This window comes from Podarcis cretensis (assembly GCF_951804945.1).
Source record: "Podarcis cretensis genome assembly, chromosome: 11".
NCBI classification, from domain to species: Eukaryota; Metazoa; Chordata; class Lepidosauria; order Squamata; family Lacertidae; genus Podarcis; species Podarcis cretensis.
Genome location: NC_137180.1, coordinates 9,578,130 through 9,594,427, shown reverse-complemented (window position 1 = coordinate 9,594,427; position 16,298 = coordinate 9,578,130). Strand labels below are relative to the sequence as shown.

Below are 16,298 nucleotides of genomic sequence, written 5' to 3'. Positions count from 1 at the left end.
ACTATGTTTTGCTAGTTTGGCAAAAATGATCAGCAGAATCAGAAATCAGGAAGACCAAAGGAATGGGGAAATTTTATAATTTACCCGAAAAACCATTGTTAAAAACAGTTTAAATCGTTAGTAGGATTGGAATAACACCTGTAGTCTAATGGTGAATTTTGGATATAATGGAGATGTAAAAGATTTGGATTATTATAAAAGATGCAGGAGGAAATGATTAATAATAAGACCCACAAACGGGAGGAGAAAAGTCCAGAAGATTCTCTGGAATTTTGTTTTTATGTTGTATGTTGGATATGTGATTGTAAAATACTAATTTGAAAAAACAAATGAATAAATTTATAATAAATAAATAAATTTTGCTAGCTTGAGTGCCTTCACACATTCTGACAGGCTTTCAAGTGCCTTTCAAGGTAGAAGTGATATCAGAAAAGTTTTAAAAAATTATCCGTGGTGTGGAGAAATTGGAAGTATCAAAGTTTTTCTCCCTCAAAACACGAGAATTCATGAAGCTTCATGATGGATAAAAGAACATGCTTCTTCACACAGGAACTATGGAACTGGCTCCAAAGGAAGCAGTGATTGCCACCAATTTGGGTGGCTTTCAAAGAGCACAGTGGTACCTTGGTTCTCAAATGCCTTGGTTCTCAGACGCTTTGGTTCTCAAACTCCGAAAACTTGGAAGTGAGTGTTCCAGTTTTCAAACATTTTTCGGAACCCAAACATCTGAGGCAGCTGTTGGCTATTGTTTCCGGGGCACCTGCACCAATCAGAAGCCGCATCTTGGTTTTCGAACATTTTGGAAGTCAAACGGACTTCTAGAATGGATTAAGTTTGAGAACCAAGGTACCACTGTATTTGGCACTTTTGTTTTTGCGTTTTTGTTTTTTAGGCTTTTTCAGTTAATTTGTTTTCGTGACTGTGTGGAACCCAGTTCAGCTACTGATTGATTGATGGTGTGACTGTGGAAATGGATAAAAGCCCCCCATCCAAATAATGACTATCATCAGTGCAGGTAAGGAAAAAATAATAATTTTGATTTTTATCATCTACAATACTGTCTTGTTTATTTTATAGTACAATACATTGATTATTGCTTTCATTTTATGGATCAATGGTCTCGTTAGATAGTAAAATTCATGTTAAATTGCTGTTTTCGGTTTATTTTTAAAAGTCTGGAATGGACTAATCCGTTTTGCATTACTTCCTATGGGAAAGCGCACCTTGGTTTTGGAACGCTTTGGTTTTGGAACGGACTTCCGGAACAGATTAAGTTTGACGACCAAGGTACCACTGTACTGGATAAATTCATAGAGGAGAGGTCTATCAACGGCTACTAACCATGACGGGTGTGATCTATCTCCATGGCTGGAGACAGTAATTCTGTTGGACCATATTATTCCGGTACCTAGGGCTTCTATTCCATCATTCCAAGTCCTGGAAACATCATTGACAGACCAGCTATCAAAAGGCGGAGGTAAGCAAACTGGATATACCTCGATTCTTTTATACATGGGGAGGCCATTATGTTCCATCAGCCATTAACTCCTTCCATCAGCCATTAACTCCTCAACTCCTCTACGCCTCAAACGTCTGGTTCAATGGCTCATTCTCCAGGTTTGATGGCTTCCAGGCAAAGTTTGTCTGGTCCCTCCTACAAGTTCCAAATTGTGTTCCAAATGCAATAGTATTTTTAGAAACAGGTGAATGTCCTTTATCAACTAAAGCATGGTGGGCTGCCCTGAGATACTGGCTCAAGATCTCAATCTTTGGCCTAGGGAAGGGGTTACTTCCATACCTAAACAACGAGGAGTTTACCAGCTCATGGATGAAAATTATGGTTAGAAAAACCACTTCGATTGGTTGCCACCTTCCCTCCTGTACCATCTGGGCTATGATACCGCCCTTGAATCTCTGAGGCAAAGGCTCTGAGACATATCACATAGTGATCTCCGATCTCAATCTCATGTTATCTGTGGCCCATTAGCAGTAGTAATCCACTATGGGCTCAAGTTTCAGACACCTGCATATCTTAGAAATTTGTCTGTACCAACAAACCGGTGTCTTTTCACCGAAGCCAGATTATTTCCATCAGAAGTGTTAAATGGCAGACTGAGAGGTATCCTTTATCAGAATAGGATCTGTGTGTGCTCTCAGGATGTTGACTGCATGAGGTATATTTTATTGCATTGCGGACAATATGATGAGGGAACTATTGATTAAACTGCTATTGGCAAATCGGCCGGGTCAATCTGAAGCCTACTATATCAAATATCTTCTGGATGACAAGTCTAACGATATCACAGTGGCCGTGGCACAGTTTCTTTCCGTAGTCATATGAATCAAAAATCAACATACCCATGACTAAACAAATAACGATTCAGTCTTCCCTCCCTGGGGGGTTGTCTAGATGAGTCTGTATTTTATTCTGTATCTATCTTATGGGTCGTTGGACTGCAATAAAGGTTATTATACGCGGGTGGTGCTGTGGGTTAAACCACAGAGCCTAGGACTTGCCGATCAGAAGGTCGCGGTTCGAATCCCAGCGACAGAGTGAGCTCCCGTTGTTCGGTCCCAGCTCGTGCCCACCTAGCAGTTCGAAAGCACGTCAAAGTGCAAGTAGATAAATAGGTACCGCTCTGGCAGGAAGGTAAACGGCGTTTCCGTGCGCTGTTCTGGTTCGCCAGAAGTGGCTTGGTCATGCTGGCCACATGACCTGGAAGCTGTACTCTGGCTCCCTCGGCCAATAAAGCAAGATGAGCGCTGCAACCCCAGAGTTGGCCACGACTGGACCTAATGGTCAGGGGTCCCTTTACCTTTAATGCTGCTGAATACCACTTTCTGGAAGTCACATGAGTGCTTGGGTTCTGCTTGAGAGTTTCCCATGGTACACCTGGTTGCCCCTGTGAGAACAGGACTGGATGAGTCCTTAGCCTGATCTAGCAGGCTCTTCTTAGGCAGGGGTCCCCCACCTGTGGCCCACGGAGGCCGTTTAACCGGCCAATGAGCCACCCCTGAACCAAGCTGCCCGCTCGGCGAGTCTCCACGCGGTGCGCTAAAGTAGCGCACATGGGGACTCTCTTACGCGGCTCCGGAAATCACTTCTGCGCATGCCCAGACACTGAAAATCACTTCTGTGCAGGCATGGTTTTTGGCATCTGGGCATGCACAGAAGCCATTTTCAACGCTGCAGACATGCGCAGATTTGATTTCCGGCGTCGCACTGCGCTAGTCCGTCCCACAGAAGATCTCCATGGGAGTGATCCGGCCCATGCCCTTGCCGATCCCTGTTCTTAGGTAATATATCTGAAGAAGGTATTTAGGCTACGGGTTTATACTCTCTGAAATCAAGCCTGCTTTGGCAATAAGCAAGCCAATCCCTGCAGTGCAACTATGGATGAGTTCACACAAGCATATTCACCACCTCATTTCAAAATCACATGCTTCCTCGCATGTGTTAAACGGCTACCACAAATCGGACACCATGGAGGGGACGGTGTTTGTATCATCCGGCATAACCTCCAATAAAATGCCTTTTTAACAGAGGTGGGTCAATAGGGGGTGAAAGAGGAGAAGTTTTAAAATGTGGGTTTTTTGGGGGGGTTTCCATTGGGCGGTTGTTTTTATTTTGATTATGTATTTTGTGGTTTTATATTTTGATTTTATTCTGTAAACTGACCCGAGACCTCTGAGTATAGGGCGGAATAATAATAATAATAATAATAATAATAATAATAATAATAATTAATAATGAAGTGAATAAATTTGCTAAAGGCTGTATGTGTTGTCATGTCACTAAAGAGCTTGCCATATCAATAACAAGATCTAAATGAGAGCCCTCCATTAAATATATTGCTTTTTGGTCTGTCACACAAATATTACAATAAAGAAAGGGAGGGAGGGAGGGAGATGTGCATGGTAATTACAAAAGGTAATTACAGGTGGAGGCATTGCACTCCATCATACTCGATGACAAATTACATTAAAGAACAGAGAAACCCTCCACAAAGAACTAATGACTTCTGTCCGTGGCTTACACAGAGATGAAACAATAACTTTAAAATAATTAACAAGAGAGAAGGTAATGATGGCAAAAAAAGAGGCCAGTTTACACGGCACTAAGTGCCTAATTTGTTGCAGTGAGTTGTCCCATTAGGGCCGGCATCAATCACTGTGATCTGTAAATGAGGTTTTAATACTTCCAACCACAACTGGAAAAAGTTTAAGGCATTCACAGGTGCCCTGCAAAATTAATACGCTCCCGGGGAACTTCAGAAGCCGATCATTTTTACCTGGGCTTGTGCGTTCAGAGTGATAACATATTATCATAACAGCGCTCCTCAGCCCAAGAGTGCACCTTTGTCAAAAGGATAATCTAAAATGTATTTGTCTCTTTTTTCTTGCCTCAGTCCAAACCTCTTACAGAAGACTCCATTTCATTTCCCCCTCTAGCTCAGTTGAGGAAGAGAGGTTCTCAATATGCAGGCAGTTGGGGGAACCCCTAAAACAGACTTAGGGGTTACACAGGGCAAGGAAAGTAAAGAAAAGTGAGGAATGTTCCATTGCTTTTTAACAGAAATCCTTGCACTAATGGAACATTTATGTAGCACATCAGATACAAACCTTGGAATTGCTTTTTTTAAAAAAATGTTTTGTATTTCTGCAAACTTCAAGGTTCCCCTGAGCATATGGAGACCCTGCTCTCGCGCATTGGCTAGTGGCATTTTGGCAACATAAGAATGGCACTCTGAGAACGGAGTTCACTATTAGTACATTATTTTCCTTTTAAAAAATGTAATTTTTTGCAGTGTTCGTTATATTATACGCAATGGAAAAAAGTAATCACATGGAGAGAGTCTCTTCAATTTTACTTTGCTGGAGTGTCTTCTACAGAGCGTGCCATGAATATTACTGTTCACTTGTCAGGTCAAATCCTGATTTCAGGTCAACTCAGCTCAAACACAGCACAGTAAGACTGTAGAAGAGAGAAATACAAAGTGGGGGTAAGAGAAAACTTAACACGGGACGAAGCAGAGCTACGTTTTCAATTTTTTAGCTATTGGTTCCAGAGGACTAGTGCCTTTAACACTTGAATGGCAGGCCAAAAAAACTATTAACAAGAGAATGCAGGTGCTGTGAAAATGACATTTTTTGAATTCATACCAGTCATGTCACAGCTAAGGCTGCAAGGAACTCAGGAAATGGTGGTATCCCTGCAAATATATCCCTGGGTTATTCCTGCCAAATATCTTGGGCTTGAAAGAATGTAGAAGACAGAAGGATTTGTAGGAAAGTTTCGGCCCTGGGGAAACTGAAGCTTTTCAGATGCAAAATCTCTTTGAACCTTAAGGGTTGGCGGTGCCACAGTTGGATTTCATCCCTTTGTAATTGACTTTGGAAGGGTTAACAAAGCTCCAGTACTCAGGATATTTCTGCAAAGGAGCTCAATAACAGCTATTGCCACTTCTTCAGTGACTTCTCACTGACAGCTTCACACTTAGCATTGCTTTCAAATGGTCTGTAATGCTGCCAGATCAAGTTAACACCAAGAAGAGAGGCAGATGTAAGGAAAACCAGCACACAGAAGCTTACATCTTGTGGCGGGGGGGGGGGGGGAGGATTTTGTTGCTTTCTGAAAGAAATAAGGCCAAAAAGAAACGAGGCAAGGAAACAAAAAGGCACCCCAGAATCCATGTTTCTGCCCAAAGCAAAGTTTGCACAAGCAACTGTTTGTATCTCTCTAAACTCTCTAATGGGACGCGGATGCCACTGTGGGTTAAACCACAGAGCCTAGGGCTTGCCGATCAGAAGGTCAGTGGTTCGAATCCCCGCGACGGGGTGAGCTCCCGTTGCTCGGTCCCTGCTCCTGCCAACCTAGCAGTTCACAAGCACGTCAAAGTGGAAGTAGCGGGAAGGTAAACGGCGTTTCCGTGTGCTGCTCTGGTTCGCCAGAAGTGGCTTAGTCATGCTGGCCACATGACCCAGAAGCTGTACGCCGGCTCCCTCGGCCAATAAAGCGAGAAGAGCACCGCAACCCCAGAGTCGGTCACGACTGGACCTAATGGTCAGGGGTCCCTTTACCTTTTCCTTTAAACTCTCTACTGAGTTAGCTTGCAAGCAATTTTGCATAATCCTCACATCCAAGCACAAAACAAAATAATACTGGGAAGATTCCCATCCACAGACAGCCATAGTAATGACTTCAGATCTTTGTCACTGCTGGGAAATTAGTTCAAAATTCAATTATTCTCCTTCTGAAAGGTTAGAGGGTACTGTGGTTTTAAAAAAAGGTAAAGGACCCCTGGACGGTTAAGTCCAGTCAAAGGCAACTATGGGGTTGTGGCGCTCATCTCGTTTTCAGGCTGAGGGAGCCGGCGTTTGTCTGCAGACAGCTTTTCAGGTCATGTGGCCAGCAGGACTAAACTGGTTCTGGTGCAATGGAACACCGTGACAGAAGCCAGAGTGCACGGAAATGCCATTTACCTTCCCGCCACAGTGGTACCTATTTATCCACTTCCACTGGCGTGCTTTCAAACTGCTAGGTTGGCAGGAGCTGGGACAGAGCAATGGGAGCTCACTCTGGTAATCTCTGGGATGCTCTGGTTATCTCCTGCTTGGACTGGGGCTACCTTTGAAGGTGACCTGGAAACTACAACTAATCCAGAATGCGGCAGCTGGACTGGTGACTGGGAGTGGCCGCCGAGACCACATAACACCAGTCCTGAAAGACCTACATTGGCTCCCAGTACGTTTCTGAGCACAATTCAAAGTGCTGGTGCTGACCTTTAAAGCCCTAAATTTGCCTCAGTCCTGTATTCCTGAAGGAGCGTCTCCACCCCCATCGTTCTGCCCGGACACTGAGGTCCAGCGCCGAGGGCCCTCTGGCGGTTCCCTCATTGCAAGAAGTTAGGTTACAGGGAACCAGACAGAAGGCCTTCTCATTAGTGGTGCCCGCCTTGTGGAACATCAGATGTCAAAGAAATAAACAGCTATCTGACTTTTAGAAGACATCTGAAGGCAACCCTGTTTAGGGAGGTTTTTAATATTTGATGAATTATTGTATTTTAATCTTTTGTTGGAAGCCACCCAGAGTTGCTGTGGGAACCCAGCCAAATGGGCGGGGGTATAAATAATAAATTATTATTATTATTATTATTATTATTATTATTATTAGTCCATTGCAGGGATTTGAACTGCTGACCTTCCAATCAGCAAGCCTAAGAGGCTCAGTGGTTTAGACCACAGTGGTTTAGACCATGTCCCCTAGAGGATCCTGTACAATAGACATGAAATGGCACAAGCAGTTGTGCTCCATCAAGAATAGGATTCCTTGCAATGTTTTGATGGGAGAAATGCAGAAGCAGCTGCAACACTTCCTATTGTCTGTCTGGATATGATTCTCGAGTGTCTGTGTAATTGTTTATGGTAAAGGTAAAGGGACCCCTGACTATTAGGTCCAGTCGTGACCAACTCTGGGGTTGCGGTGCTCATCTCGCTTTATTGGCCAAGGGAGCCGGCCTACAGCTTCCAGGTCATGTGGCCAGCATGACTAGGCCGCTTCTGGAGAACCAGAACAGCGCACGCAAACACCATTTACCTTCCCACTGGAGCGGTACCTATTTATCTACTTGCACTTTGACGTGCTTTCGAACTGCTAGGTTGGCAGGAGCAGGGACCGAGCAATGGGAGCTCACCCCGTTGCAGGGATTCGAACCGCCGACCTTCTGATTGGCAAGTCCTAGGGTCTGCGGTTTAACCCACAGCACCACCTGCGTCCCATGTGTAATTGTTTACAGTGGATCAAATGCCACCTTATTTATAATTGTCAATTTTTCGACAAGCCTAGGGATAAGGTGTATATAAGCATTCCCAATAAATAGGATTGTAGCCAGTTTTAGTTATACTCAGAGTAGACTCATTGACATTAACAAACCTAAAGTCCATTAAGTTTTGTGTGTCCCTTCTCAGCATTGGACACAGCCCACAATAAATATATTTCTCATCATCAGAAATCCCACATACTGCTAGCCTTCCCACCGGAGGCAGGCTGTTGTTGGAGATACATCAGTGACTTGTTTTTATTGCAGGCATGAAAAAAGGAAAGCAGTTACAGATAAGGAAAGAAGAGATCATCCGCTTTGGTTCATCAAAGTGAGGACCACTCATCAGGATGATGGGGGACAGCAGCAGGAGGCCCCAAAGATTGTTAAGCCCTTAAACTATGATGCACAGTTGAGGAATAGAGGCAGCCAATGGAATAAAAGAACAGTGTGTGGTTTTGAAAGAGAGGAAAAGATACAATTGGCCCAGAGCTTTGGAAGATTACGCCGCTAATCTTACTTCTCCATCCTTCTGTTTCCTTAGTGAGTCAGCAAATTGTCAACCCCCCCCAAGTGAAACACTTGCTCCCATTCTAAGGGGTTCTGTTTCATTATTTCTAAAATCCCATGTTGTGATTTTCGGATCATAGCAGAGCCTCCTGACAAAGCTCCTCCAATAGTCATTGAACTTTTCCCTCGATGGCTCAGAAGATGGGCTGATCCTCTTGTGTCCTCAGCTATAGTTCTAAGTGGAAGAGCCTGCGGTGCACAGCTGGAATTGGTGCCAAACTTACAGGCTCTGCAAGAAGAAAAGTGTGTTTGACAAGCTGCCTACGTTTCTTCCATATGTTTAAGTTAGGCTTTGTGGTGTGTGTGTGGGTTTTTTTACAAAATCCATTGCCCTGGGGGACGCCATGTTTCTGTTGTAAGCGAATGGCATCCTGGGGAGATCTTCTTCAGCCATAGGCTCAAAGGTTTAATTGGCAACTCAATTTTTAATTGATAAATACCTAACAACAACTTTTCTCTCTCAATATTGCTAGTCCTTCATCCTAAGATCCCAGGGTAGGCTGCAAGAACTTAAAATACATTAAAAACAGTTTAAAACAAATTCAAAATCAATATCATTTTACTAATAAAATTTCCTTTTATTGATATTTATTCTGAGACGTCTCTGATTTATCCACTGTAATATAAGAAGCCCATTCCTCTTTTAAGAATATTTCCCCCCCAGTGTGAAGATATAAAGCAGGCATAGGCAAACTTGGCCCTCCAGATGTTTTGGGACTACAACTCCCATCATCCCTGACCACTGGTCCTGTTAGCTAGGGATGATGGGAGCTGTAGTCCCAAAACATCTGTAGGGACAAATTTGCCTGTGCCTGATATAAAAAATAGATTTCAGATCTGCGTAAGGAGAACCCTTAACAAACTACATTTCCCAGTATTCTTCGAGAAAGAAACTGTGACTGTTTAAAGTGGTATGAGACTGTTTAAAATCTATTGTGTGGATGGGACCATTATTGCAGTTCAATGACACGAGGCTGCTCAGGGACATGCCCTGGGAAAAGTGTCAAGTGACCTAGAGGGCCAGCATTTGGCTTGTGGGATTGATGTTGTTATAGTCCAAAACTTCTACAGAGAACCGGTTATTTATTTATTTAATTCAGGCCTAGGCAAACTTGGCCCTCCAGATGTTTTGGGACTACAACTCCCATCATCCCTCGCTAACAGGACCAGTGGTCAGGGAAGATGGGAGTTGTAGTCCCAAAACATCTGGAGGGCCAAGTTTGCCTATGCTTGATTTAATGCTTGATCTCAGGGCGGTTCAGTGGTGGAAGGCTGGTATAGCCAATGACGAGAAAAACTAAAATTCTAAGTTATTTTTATTGTTTTTATTGCATGTATATCTCCTCCAAGGAGCTCAAGTTTATCCTGACAACAACCCTTTGAGCTAGGTTAGGCTGAGAGACTGCGACTGGCCCAAGGTCACCCAAGTGAGTTTTGTGGCTGATTTGAACCCTGGGCACCTAGTCCAACACATAGTCCACCGTGCCATACAGACGAAGTGCCAGTATTGGGGTAGGGGGAGACAGCTGTCGAAGTCTGCAAACAGAGAGAATTTCTTTTCTAGATGGCTGTGTCTGATCCTTTGAATTTGACTGCTGAGCAGACACACATCCCCTCATCATCCTCTCTGTCTATATACCCTGCTCTGCCTTGAGAAAATAGCATGTTAAAATTGTCTCCTTAGAACTCCCACGCTCACTGCCTTAAACTGCCTTTTGTGTGCCGGCGTGAAATGATTTGACCTACTCTTGGAAGCCATTGATTATCTGTCAGGGCCAGGATCTTCTCAGCAGGAGCTTTTGCATGAAACATTTCTATTACTAACTGGGAACATGAGGGAGTGGGGCTTGTGGCTCCGTCCAGATAGAGGGCAAATCACAAGTCTGAAACTTAAGAGACGTACATCAGATCATGAATGTTCTGAGGCGGAGGGGAAGTGCTGGGCACCCCGTGCAAAATGATCAAGGGGACGATACAGCTCTCTCTTGAGAAAAGGTTGTGACATTTGGGGCTTCTTCTTTTTTCTTTTTTTTTTAATGCTATTCACAATAAAGCAGTGAAATGAAAGATAAGATATCAGAAAAAAGAAAAAAAGAACAAAGAAGTAAAAGAAAAAGATCATATGTGAAAATTTTTAAAAGTAGATAAGTACTCACAGTACATAGCCGTTTCACATCTATATTTATATTCAATTGTATAATTTCATCTTGTCCTTATCTACCTTAAATAAATTGGGGGGGTTTTTTTGGGGGGGAAAGACTTCCACCGTTTACCTCACGCGTTTTTAATAATCTGTTTGTCAGAGCCTCTGTTCTTCATATTTTCCCTTTGGATTTCCTTAATGTCTCATTTTGTATTTTTTATATTACGCACAAGATTATTCTAAACACAACCAGATTTTTGTAGTCAAGCCCTGGTTTTGTAAATAATCATTTAAAAACTCCCATTGCTTCATAACCATAGTTTTGGATTTTCTCCTTATTATATCCGTCAATTTTGCTAATTCCAGGTACTCGCAAAGTTTCCCCAACCATTCTCTTTTTCTTAAGAAGCCACAATAACAACAAAAAGACATTTGGGGCTTCTTAAATTAGAGGAAAGGTGAATAAGAGGGGATGTGACAGAGGTGTATAAAATTATGCACAGGGCTTTTCTCCCTTTTATAATGCTGGAACTCATGGAAATCCAAGGAAACTGAATGTTGGAAGATTCAGGACAAAATAAAGTACAGTGGTACCTCGGTTTTCGAACGTAATCCGTTCCGGAACACTGTTTGAGTTTTGAAACATTTGAAAACCAAAAACTCAATAGCTGACAGCTGGGCTTCAGGATCCTGCACTCAGCAGAAGCCACATGGCATGTTCGACTTCCAAGGTTTGTTCGAAAACCAAATCATTTACTACCGGGTTTATGGCATTCAAAAACCCAAATGTTCGTCAATGGAGACGTTAAAAAATCAGGTCCTCCCTTAAAGAGGGCACATATTGCGGTGATACCTGGAAAACCGACTCCCTATATTGTGGGTGGGTACGATTGGTTAACCACAATAACCGATTGGCAGGTCTCTTGAAGCTGGGTGCAATCTGGGCAATGGGACGCAGTCCAAACAGTTTGAGAGACCTATTTATTCCCATGCACGTGACCCAGAGCTTCCTCTTTTGGCACGTGCATTCAGAACACCCGCCTACCTCTCCCTAATTTTAGGGGGTTTGCGCTTGACCTTGCTATGCCGTCACGTGTTGTCTGTCGTTGGGACAGGGGCATGGCAGGCATTTTCCCCACTTGGCTGATTGGCTGTTGCCATTTGGGTTTCGCCTGCTGCGTAGCAAATCGTCACAACTTGTAAGGTTGAGGATAGGCTCTGGTTCAGGTGATAGGGATGTGAGAACGCTCTCGCCAGCCCTAGGTGAAGGGTATTCTGTTAAAGGAATTCAGGGACTCAACTTGGTTTGGTCAACCCCTGAGAAGGGGCTGTGGCCATGCCTGAGTCCAGGAGGACATTTGGGTGGCGGAGATAGCCTGTTCCCGGCTTTCCGCTATCCAGGTGTTCACCCTTGGCTGACCTATGCTGCTGCCCTGGGTCAGCGCTACCTGCATGCAAGGAGCTAGTCGAACCAGAGCCTATGCAACCAGTCACTTTCTGTAATCAATAAAGTTGTGGCCTAAATTCTGCCAAAAACCAAAATCAAAATTTGAGTCATGTGTGAATTTATTTAGAGGGGAGGTTTCTGGGTCTGAACACGCAAACCGAGGTACTGCTGTACTTCAGAGAGTTCAGCTATGGGACTGGCTCCCACAAGAGGCAGCAATGACCACCAACTTGGATGGCTCTACAAAAGGATTAGGCAAATTCATGGGGCATAAGCCTGCCAATGGCTATTAGTCATTATGGCTATGTTGTTACTTTATTATCAGAGGCAAAATGTCTCTGAATTGCTGGTGGGCAGAGAGCTGTTACCATCAGGTCCTCTTGCCGTGGAACTTGCGGACCTCCAGATGTTATTAGACTCAACTTGAACCTACCCAGACCATGAAATCATCCTCTGAGGCTTTCCTTTATGTGCCTTCCCCTCGAGAGGTCCGGAGGGTGGCAACACGAAAACGGGGCCTTCTCTGCAATGGCTCCCCATTTGTGGAATGCTCTCCCCAAGGAAGTTCACCTGGCATCTTCATTATATACCTTTAGGCACTGTTGGGGACTTCAGAATACAGACCAGAATGGAAAAATCCAGGCAGCAATATTTCTTTAAAAAAAGTCTTTTATTCAGTTTGAATTTTGTCAGACAAAATACAAAAAGGGGTGCATTCAGGAAGAAATGAGAGAATGCCCACCGTCAGTCAGATGCAGACAACTTTTATGCCCTAAGGCAAAGCAACAGTTCAGCCCCTTGACCCACCCCTTAAACATTCCCCTTTATGCATAATCATTAAAGCTCTACCAATTAGAAAATTGGTGGTGGCCTTTTGGTTCCAAACTGCTTTCTCCATTAGGTGGCACTGATGGCTTAAAATCTCTGACCTATTTACTCGTTCCAGCAAATACCACTTGACCCCCCCTGTTTCTCAGAAAAGGGGACTGTGGTTTTAACAAGTTCAGGCCTAGGTCTGCATTTAGAATCCTGCGGTGGGCAGACATCCTGGGCAAACAGACAGTTTCTCAGAAACAGCTCAACTACTAGCAAAATCCCCTGACCTCATCCTCTTGCAAACTCGCTGTGTTGCAAAAATATTGTTCTTGCAAGCAGGGGCAAGCAGGGGAGAGAGAGAAATGTCTTTTTAGCTTTTAGTTTGCTCTCTAAGATGGCTTTCAGCTTATAAAATGGCTCCAGCCTGGCTCTCCAAAGTGGACCCAGGTGGACCCCTGGTCCTCACTCCTTCATTCCCCCCTTTCCATCATGAAAATGCTGACCGGTTCCGGTTCATCATTTTCGATTGATGGACCTATAGGTCATAGAGAGCCAGGATATGGGTACGTGCTGAGACATTGACCAGTGCTCGTTTGTGAATGGTGGAACGGTTAAGTGGCAGTGGGAGAAGTGGTAGTCCACTCGTGGCATCTGTTGGGGCCAAGATGCATACCAGACATTCTGACTTATTGGCCGAATGGGCTACCATTTCAGCCATTTGTAACCACCTATTGTAGGGGTTAGACGGGGAAAAATTGGCATGGGAGGCCAGGGGACTCTTTCCCGCTTTGGCCAATACACAGGTAGGTTCTCCAATTCTCCAACCAGATATGATATTGTTCATGCCAGCAAGAATACAGGAGCATCCAAAGAAGTAGAGCAGTACATACCACTCCTACCCACCAACCTCAATATTTCCATAGTTCCTCCCACCAATACTCGAGGCCATTCCTAATATTCTTTTACCGCTGAAGGGCCCACTGATATTCGTATTCTATAAACGCTTGGGCCTCTGGGGTTATTTTCCACCTTATTTCGGAAGCTCCTACCACTTGGATCAACTTCCCAACTATTCCCGGTGGGTGGAGACCCCTGTGGTTTCCTGGGAGAATATTATATCCAAAAGGGGCCCCTTCTTCCACGTAAATGATGTTGTACCCACAAGAATATATCCACCCCTGCAACGGCCTGACACACGGGGTGACTATATCAAGGGGTTCTGGTCCCAATACCAAAAGTCCTAGTGGTGCCTCTAAATTTGCTGGAGAGCAAGTCTCTACGTTGGGGACACTGCCCGCTGGCGCCCCTCCCATCCAATTCTTCCGGAACTAGGTGCCCTGTCTGTCTACTGGGTGGCAACTCTTATGCAGCCACAAGAATACCCTGCCACATTCAAGGGTATTAGGTATGGAGTTACCAGGCCCAGCAGTTTAGGTAGTATTCTGGGATTTTGGGAGGATCGAGCCACCACGACACCCACAGGTGGGGCTGCAGAATTTACTGGCACTTGTTCAGCAATTTCAATGCACACCTGGTTCAGGCTCCCTCCCCTACAACACTTGCATTAAGATAGGTTCCGTCCCATGCAACACCTGGGTTAAGATTAGGACCTGGTCTATTAAATGGGGTTGGTACAGTGCTCTACCCCCCGTTTGACAGTTGGTTACCCCCCCACAACAGCAAGAGCGGTCCAGAACTCGATAGATTTCGACCGTCTCTGCAAGTTCCCGTAGGAGCAGTACCCACGTATGCTGGACAGTGGTGTGGAAGAGGAGCCACAATGGGGTAGTGGGATGTTGCAATACGGCAACCTCATCAAACCCCTGTTTCCAATAGCCAATGAGCACGCCATCTCTTACCACCGGCAAGACGAACCAGTCGTAGCAGAGGCCAGCAGGCCAGTAAGTTTGGTATGGCTCGGTAGGGTCAGGGCAATAAGACACAGAACAAATCAATATAGAACATAATAGAGTATGAAAGTCCTTGTGATGATCAGCTGCAGGATCTCGTTGCCCGTGGCCCAACGCGCATTCCCGGTAGCGTCAGACACAAGGTGATGATCAGCTTCAGAGGGTCAGCAGGATTTCTCTTGCAAGTCCAGACACCCTCTGACTTCTTCAGACGCGTGTGATGTACCCAGGGGATCACCTCGGCTACTTTCACCGCAGTTGGGGATGAGGGGGTCGCCAGACGCTGGTTGGAACTGGTGAACCGGCTCAGCGAGACTGGAAGAAATACCTGGAAAGGAAGCAAACACACACGACACACCTCTTGGATATAGCAGCAGTTAGTTAGTTGAGATAGGTTGGGGATGTAGAGTATTCTCCCAAGGTGTGCTTTAGCAGCTGGGCCTCCCAAATGGGTGGATTCGTGGTAATTCTTCACAATGACACTGGCCAGATGCTGTGGGACAAAAACACTGTTGTCTGGTCCTTCCTGGAGCATTGCTCCTTCTTGACATGCCCACTGCTGTTCATCAAGGGTGTAACGAGGTTCTACGTTGTCTGGAGTGAGTTCTGGGATGAGGGCTGCGGTGACCACTGGTGGAGGTTTCAGAGCTGCTTCACGAGCTTCTGGTTGCCTTTAGTGACCATGTCCCGGCCTCTCCCATGGCCTTTGTAGTGCATCACAGCAATCTCTTCGGGGGCCCATACAGCTTCTAGTAACATCTCAACTTCTGGACCGTATTTCAGGGCTTTCCCGTGGGCTCCAATCAAGCCCCGCTCTTTCCATAGGGCGCCATGCGCATGCAGGGTTAAGAAGGCATATTTGGAATCTGTATAGATGTTAGCCTTGCATCCAGCTGCCAATTGCAGGACCCTAGTCAGTCCAATTAATTCAGCCTTTTGGGCAGAAGCGCCGGGGGACAGGGGTTCTGCTTCCACAATCTCCTCATTGGTCACTAGAGCATATCCTGCTTTACGAAGGCCGTCCACAATGAAACTGCTGCCATCTGGATAATATACAACGTCTGGATTCTTCAGCGGCTCATCCTTCAGATCCGGTCTGCTGGAATAGACCTCATCCATCACTTGGAGACAATCATGGTGTTCCACGCTGTCTGTGTCTGGCAAAGGCAGTAGAGTAGCTGGGTTGAGGGTGTTGGCAACCCGTAAATGTATTCTGGGATTATTCTTTTGGCAAAGCAGGCATTTCCTGGAAATCTGGGCTGCCAGTTGATAAAGCTTGGCTATATAGACATACTTCTCCAGCTGCTTGGTTGTGGCATCTGGCCCCATGTGGGTGGACTCATGGTATCTCTGAATTATCTGCTGGGAAAGGGACTCTGGGATCTATATCCTATCATCAGGGGTAAGGTACCATTCTTCTTTGGACAATGTCAACTCCTGAGCATCTGCAGTGTCCCTTTCCTGCTTTGTATAGGCTGGTTTGTCAGCAGTGCTTAAGATCCCTTCTGGGACCAGTGCTCCAATAACTGAGGCTGGGGCTGGTGCAGTCATGAGGCATCACTTAATAGTCTCAAAAGCTTCTTGTTGGGCTG

The 16,298-nt window shown here is 45.0% G+C and overlaps 1 protein-coding gene across 5 annotated transcripts in view; it reads left to right on the top strand.

Moving 5' to 3' along the window:
- The window catches only part of LOC307227059 (cryptic protein-like), a 384,101-nt gene that overhangs the window by 330,176 nt on the left and 37,627 nt on the right, over positions 1 to 16,298 (top strand). The window contains exons 3-5 of one of the 5 annotated variants that reach the window (XR_013843773.1): positions 893 to 1,015; positions 4,675 to 4,769; positions 8,088 to 8,977. The gene's annotated coding sequence lies outside the window, so the exon portion shown is untranslated. The other 4 variants (XR_013843774.1, XR_013843775.1, XR_013843776.1 and 1 more) reach the window with 4 other exon arrangements.